The sequence below is a fragment of the Zootoca vivipara genome, chromosome 10 (assembly GCF_963506605.1).
Source record: "Zootoca vivipara chromosome 10, rZooViv1.1, whole genome shotgun sequence".
Classification (NCBI taxonomy): domain Eukaryota; kingdom Metazoa; phylum Chordata; class Lepidosauria; order Squamata; family Lacertidae; genus Zootoca; species Zootoca vivipara.
Window position 1 is genome coordinate 8,712,791 of NC_083285.1, and position 6,133 is coordinate 8,718,923.

General features: G+C 46.8%; 1 long non-coding RNA gene across 1 annotated transcript; it reads right to left on the reverse strand.

Annotated features, from left to right (window-relative positions):
* Nucleotides 1–1,032: 1,032 nt before the first annotated feature.
* LOC118090615 (uncharacterized) lies at nt 1,033–2,435 on the reverse strand. Its single transcript, XR_004693282.2, has 4 exons — nt 2,348–2,435; nt 1,930–1,964; nt 1,483–1,534; nt 1,033–1,210 (listed from the first exon to the last, which is right to left on the reverse strand). It is a non-coding gene; the product is annotated as an uncharacterized LOC118090615 (long non-coding RNA).
* Between the last annotated feature and the right edge of the window lie 3,698 nt (nt 2,436–6,133).

Here is a 6,133-nt window from a genome sequence, read left to right on the forward strand (position 1 = left end):
ATTGTGCTGTGGCTTCAGTGACGCACTAAACATGCTGCATCTTTCCGGACTGAGAGCCAGAATAAGTAGCATGACTAAATTTATGGGCTGAAAGCTCATAGTTGAAAGCTCGGTCCAGCCCCAAATTTGCTAGGTGGCCTTATGAGAGCCTTTACCTCCGCCTTGCACCCCCTGCTCCATGTGCAATGATGGAATAACAGTCAAATCTGCATTTAGTGCACATGGTTTGCCCCAGTTCAGGATCTAGGGTGCCACAGACTAGCTTAGCTCCTCCTCACCCACAGAAATCCCTGTTTTGGGGATTGCTGTTGGTGGCTGCCACCAGGGACCCCGTTCCCACACATTCAGCAAGTGGAAGAGGGGAGCACAACACTGGCATCACAGAAGGCAGTCTTTTATTGCTTAGAATTATATTATGTTTCCTATTTATATGTGTTTCTTGGAGACATATAATGTCCCATTTCTTTCTCTTTAGACTTTGCTCTACTTTGTTTCTTTTAGACTTACTATTCAAACATATTAACATTCCAAGATACGCATTTAAGATCCATACACTTTATTAAAAAACGTTCAAAATTACCACAGTCAGGTTGCTTTAGTCACTCTAAATCTTAATGATTCCTTCTTTCGGTTTGTTATATCTTTTCTGGTTTTTTTACTATTCTGAGCCCCCTTCTTCTATTTCCAAAACGTTCTCTCCTCCTAGATCCTTCCAATATTTCCTCCAAAGAACCCCAGCTTCTTGGCTTTGCACAGCCACTTGAGGAGGGAGTGCTGCTTGCGGTACAGCTGCATCAGCTGCTCGTAAGACATGTCGAGGAGCTGGTCCAGGTCAACACCCCGATAAGTGAACTTTGGGAAAGTACACTTCTTCTTCTCTCCCACTTCTGCCATCTTGGCTGCAGTCTTCTCCAGGAAAAGTCTCCCTTGGACTTACTTCTTGTGTCTTGCAGATGTTTGCCTCTGGGGTGCAGAAGATTATCCTTATTTTAGTGGAATAGCCCAGCGCTAGCTCGGATGGCTTATCAAGCGATGGCAGGTCAGAGTGCTCGTTGTTCTCCCCCTTCTTTTTCCTTTTTCCTTTCTTCTAGTGTTGCAACACAATTTTGTTGCTTTTTTTGTTGCTCTTTCACAGAGGAAACCCCTTTTTATGGTGCCGCCTACAGATCTTCTTACGGATCTTCTTCCAGGTCTTCAATAATGATGTCTTCTGGAAGAGAATGAAAATGAGAAGCCTCTCTCAATTAAGCCTGCTAAACAATACCCAAACCCAAGCGTTCAACCGCCTCAACTTTTGTAGCTGGAGTCAGTCAGGGCCCTGCCTACTGCCTATTGAGGCGAAGTGAAAAAGGCCTGCAAGGCACAGCAAATACAGCAAGAAGGCCTGGGAGGTCTTTCTCGGGCATGAACCATAAAGCTACTACGTGAAAAGTCAGCTCTAGGGACGCATTCTGCATCCCCAAGGTGTGGAGATTCATTTACCTTCTTCAGGTGCTGGTCTAACACGTGACCGGTATCGTTGCGCTATTTTCTTCTGCAGAGGAAAGAGAAAGCTGGATCAGATGCCTTCGGTGACACTACAAAATCTACTATTAACGGGTGCGAGGGAGACCAAAAGCAGGCCCAAGCCAGGAAAGACTGTCCTCCATCAGGCTTGGGCCCAATCCCTTGCCCCAGCGGATCTCCATGGGCCCTGCAGCCTCCTGGGCAGAGGTGGAAGGGCAGCACCAGGGAAGAGGGCAGGACAATGCCTCTGGCATCATCCTGACATCCCAGGGACACACGCCACATTAGTTGCTCTGGGAGCATTTTGGAGGGTGGGGGAGAAAGAATTCAGAAACTGCAGAACTAGGGCAAAGACCACAGTCAGCGGGCAGAGGGTCTGAGGGAGCCAATCCCTACTCTTTTGTGTCCCCCCCCCGTACTAACCTCAAGCTCTGGGAAAGTCTTGAAGAGCTTCACAACTGCAACAAGAAAAGGACATGGGGACAGGTTAGTTCGTCCCTTTGCAGCTTCCAAGATTGTTCCAATCTTCTCCTTGATTTCCCTGCTTCCACACTCCTATTACAGGGGCGGCAAACCCCAGGCCTCAGGGGCCAATCTTGGCCTGCAGCTCCCAGAATGTGGCTCACAGGAGAATGTGGCCCCCTAGCTGACCACTGTCCCCCAGCCCTGTCCTATCAGCTGCCAGATGAACCTTGGGCCGGATCCAGCAGTCTGGCTCTTAATTTTTTTTTCTAACTAGTTTCCCCTCCCCCACAAATCCTATACCCTGAGCTGCCACCCTAGCCTATTCCTGCCCTGCCCTTCCAAAAATGGCGTGGTGGGAGTGGGGGTTCTTCCTCACCTGGTGTCACAGGCTCCTCCTTGTGCTGGAGTGGGGCCACTTTGTTGTTCTTTTTGACCTGCATGAAGCTTCTCATTCTCCTGAGCCTAGAAGAGATGATGCAGAACAGAAATACGTTTAGGTCCTGCCATTCCAGGACCTAGAGAGCCTGGCTACTATAGTTCATGCCCTGATTGCTTCAAAAAAAAAAGGATGGGGCCCCACAAACTTACCACTCTGTCCCCCGAAGGACAAGTCCACTGATCATTCCTCCTTCCTGAATATCTGGAATCGACCGCATGGTTCCTCCCAGCTCTACCTACTATTTAAGCAGTCAATCGCCAACCACACCTCCACCTCTACCTCTCCTCACTAACCTACAATGGACACCTGTAGTTGGTGGCTTTTAAGGGAGAAGCAAGAGATGTCACAAAGGAGGGCAGGTCATTGTTCCCATGGCAACCCACCCACCTTGACCCTGGGCCAAACCTGCCCCTCCTTATGTTTCTTCAGAACTTGGAAGCACCCGCTGTTCCATCTGCAGGTTTGGTGAATCTTCTCTTTTGGAGTTCATGTTTCTATATCGGATCATTCTTCATTCAGCCACATTTCCAAAGGGAGACGAACCCAACGTCCCTTGAAATGCAGTAGAAGACTCCCAAGTTTGGGGGTGTCCATAGCACAGGATTAGACAATCTGCTTTGCATCATCCTCATCCTCACAGATAATCCCGGATGACATCTCCAGGTGGGGCAGAGAATGTCCCCTGTCTGAAACCCGGGAGAGCTGCTGCTGGTCAGTGTAAACGATGCTGAGGTGGATGGGCCAATGTCTGACTCTGTCCAAGGCAGTTTCCTATGAATATTCCTCTTAAGTCTTTTACCCTGAAGACAACCAAGCTAACTTCTCCACAAGACCAACAATCAATTTCTCTGTTTAGAAGAAAATATGGAAAAGTCCCTGTTTTATATACAACAATGGAAGTATGTACAAAAATCTTGAATATGAGAGGAAGCAAAATGATGCCCTCAGTAATGAAGCAGCAGGCAAAGGGTCCTGAAGCAGAGCAAGTTTTTTTTGAGGGGGGGGAAATCTGTCAGGGACTCTTCAGCTGTGATTCCTGCATTGCAGAGGGTTGGGCTAGATGACCTTTGGTGTGACCCCCGTTCCACGATTCTGTAATTCTAGGTTTGTACTCTGTACTGGGTCCTGTTAGATTTATTCAGCATCACTTTTCTATATGCCCACTTCAGTCCTTGGAGACCTAGTCCATTCACTCCTCAAAAGCATGTCTGTAATTTGGTACATCAGCAAAGGTGCACACCTTATTTCTGGGATCTGTCTACCCTGTGCACACTACAAACACATTTGTACTACAAACAACAACAAAACAACAACAACCTTGGCTTAGGCATTGGGTGTATCTCCCTCCCAGCCCCCCAGCCAGGGGAACTGGGGCTCCTCAGGGTGAACAGGATATGGGAAGATGCACAGCAAGGCACTTGTGTACACTGGCAGCCCACCCCATATCCCCGCAAGGCAGGGGAGTTCAGGCAGTGCAGCTGTCCCATGAAGGGACAGAGCCTGCAGCCTTGGCATTATCAGCACCACATGATAATGAACCTATGGGAATCATCCTGGGGAGAAGGAGATGTGGCAAAGAAAAGAATGGGGCCCCACAAACTTACCACTCTGTCCCGCGAAGTCCACTGCTCCCTCTGCTCCCTCCTTCCTCAATCTCTGGAACTGACTGCATTGTTGCTCTACCTCAGGCATCCCCAAACTGCGGCCCTCCAGATGTTTTGGCCTACAACTCCCATGATCCCTAGCCAACAGGACCAGTGGTTAGGGATGATGGGAATTGTAGTCCAAAACATCTGGAGGGCCGAAGTTTGGGGATGCCTGCTCTACCTCCACCTCTACCAAACCTCCACCTCTACCTCTCCAACTAACCAACAATGGACACCTGTAGTTGGTGGCTTTTAAGGGAGAAGCAAGAGATGTCACAAAGGAGGGCAGGTCATTGTTCCCATGGCAACCCACCCACCTTGACCCTGAGCCAAACTTGCCCCTTCTTGATGTTTCTTCAGAACTTTGAAGCACCTGCTGTTCCGTCTGCAGGTTTGCGGAATCTTCTCTTTTGGAGTTCATGTGTTTATATCAGATCATTCTTCATTCAGCCACATTTCCAAAGGGAGACGATCCCAATGTCCCTTGAAATGCAGTAGAAGACTCCCAAGTCTAGGGGTGTCCATAGCACAGGATTAGACAATCTGCTTTGCATCATCAGCCTCCTCATAGATAATCCCGGATGACATTTCCAGGTGGGGCAGAGAATGTCCCCTGTCTGAAACCCGGGAGAGCTGCTGCTGGTCAGTGTAGACAATGTTGAGGTGGATGGGTCAATGTCCGACTCTGTCCAAGGCAGTTTCCTATGAATATTCCTCTTAAGTCATATACCCTGAAGACAACCAAGCAAACTTCTCCACAAGACCGATGATCAATTTCTCAATTTAGAAGACAATATGGAAAAGTCCCTGTTTTATATACAACAGTGGAAGTACAAAAAACTTGAATATGAGAGGAAGCAAAATGATGCCCTCAGTAATGAAGCAGCAGGCAAAGGGTCCTGAAGCAGAGCAAGTTGTTTTTTTTTGGGGGGGGGGCATCTGTCAGGAACTCTTCAGCTGTGATTCCTGCATTGCAGGGGGTTGGGCTAGATGACCTTTGGTGTGACCCCAGTTCCACGATTCTGTAATTCTAGGCTTGTACTCTATACTGGGTTGTGTTAGATTTATCCAGCATCACTTTTCTATATGCCTGCTTCAGTCCTTGGAGACCGAGTTCATTCACCCTTCAAAAGCATGTATTTAATGTGGTACCTCATCGAAGGTGCACACCTCATTCCTGGCATCTATCTACCCTGTGTATACCTCAAACACATTTGTACTACAAACAACAACAAACAAACAGCAAACCACCAATCCTGCATTGAATTCACACACACACACAATTTTCATTAAATTTTCTGTTTTGCGATACGTTTCCAAGCACAATTCAAAGTGTTGGTGCTGACCTTTAAAGCCCTAAACGGCCTCGGTCCAGTATACCTGAAGGAGCGTCTCCACCTCCATCACTCTGCTCGGACACTGAGGTCCAGTGCCGAGGGCCTTCTGGTGGTTCACTCGCTGCGAGAAGCCAAGTTACAGGGAACCAGGTAGAGGGCCTTCTCAGTAGTGGCACCCGCCCTGTGGAACGCCCTCCCACCAGATGTCAAAAAGAAAAATAACTCCCAGACTTTTAGAGGACATCTGAAGGCAGCCCTGTTTAGGGAGGCTTTTAATGTTTAATCAATTATTTTATTTTTCTGTTGGAAAACCAGCCAGATGGGTGGGGTATAAATAAAAATAAATTATTATTATTATTATTATTATTATTATTATTATTATTGAAACAATCTTAAAGTATCAATGCCTTCCCTTCTTCTCTTTCCATGGTTCATTTTGCATGACATAAATCCCTGCATCTTTTACATAAACTAAACTATTCAGTATTCCATTACTGTATTATATCCATCAAAACTTATTAACGTTGTTGAATTTATTTTAATGCTGCCAACGTTTTCAAGTATACACAATTTCCCCCATATATTCAATAAACATTTTCCAGTCTTATTTAAACATATGTTCTTCTTGTTCTCTTATTCTATATGTTAGGTCTGCAAACTGTGCATATTCCATCAGTTGAAGTTGCCATTCTTTAGTTAGGTGTTAGCCCTGCCCTATAAATCTGTTGATTGGAATTCCA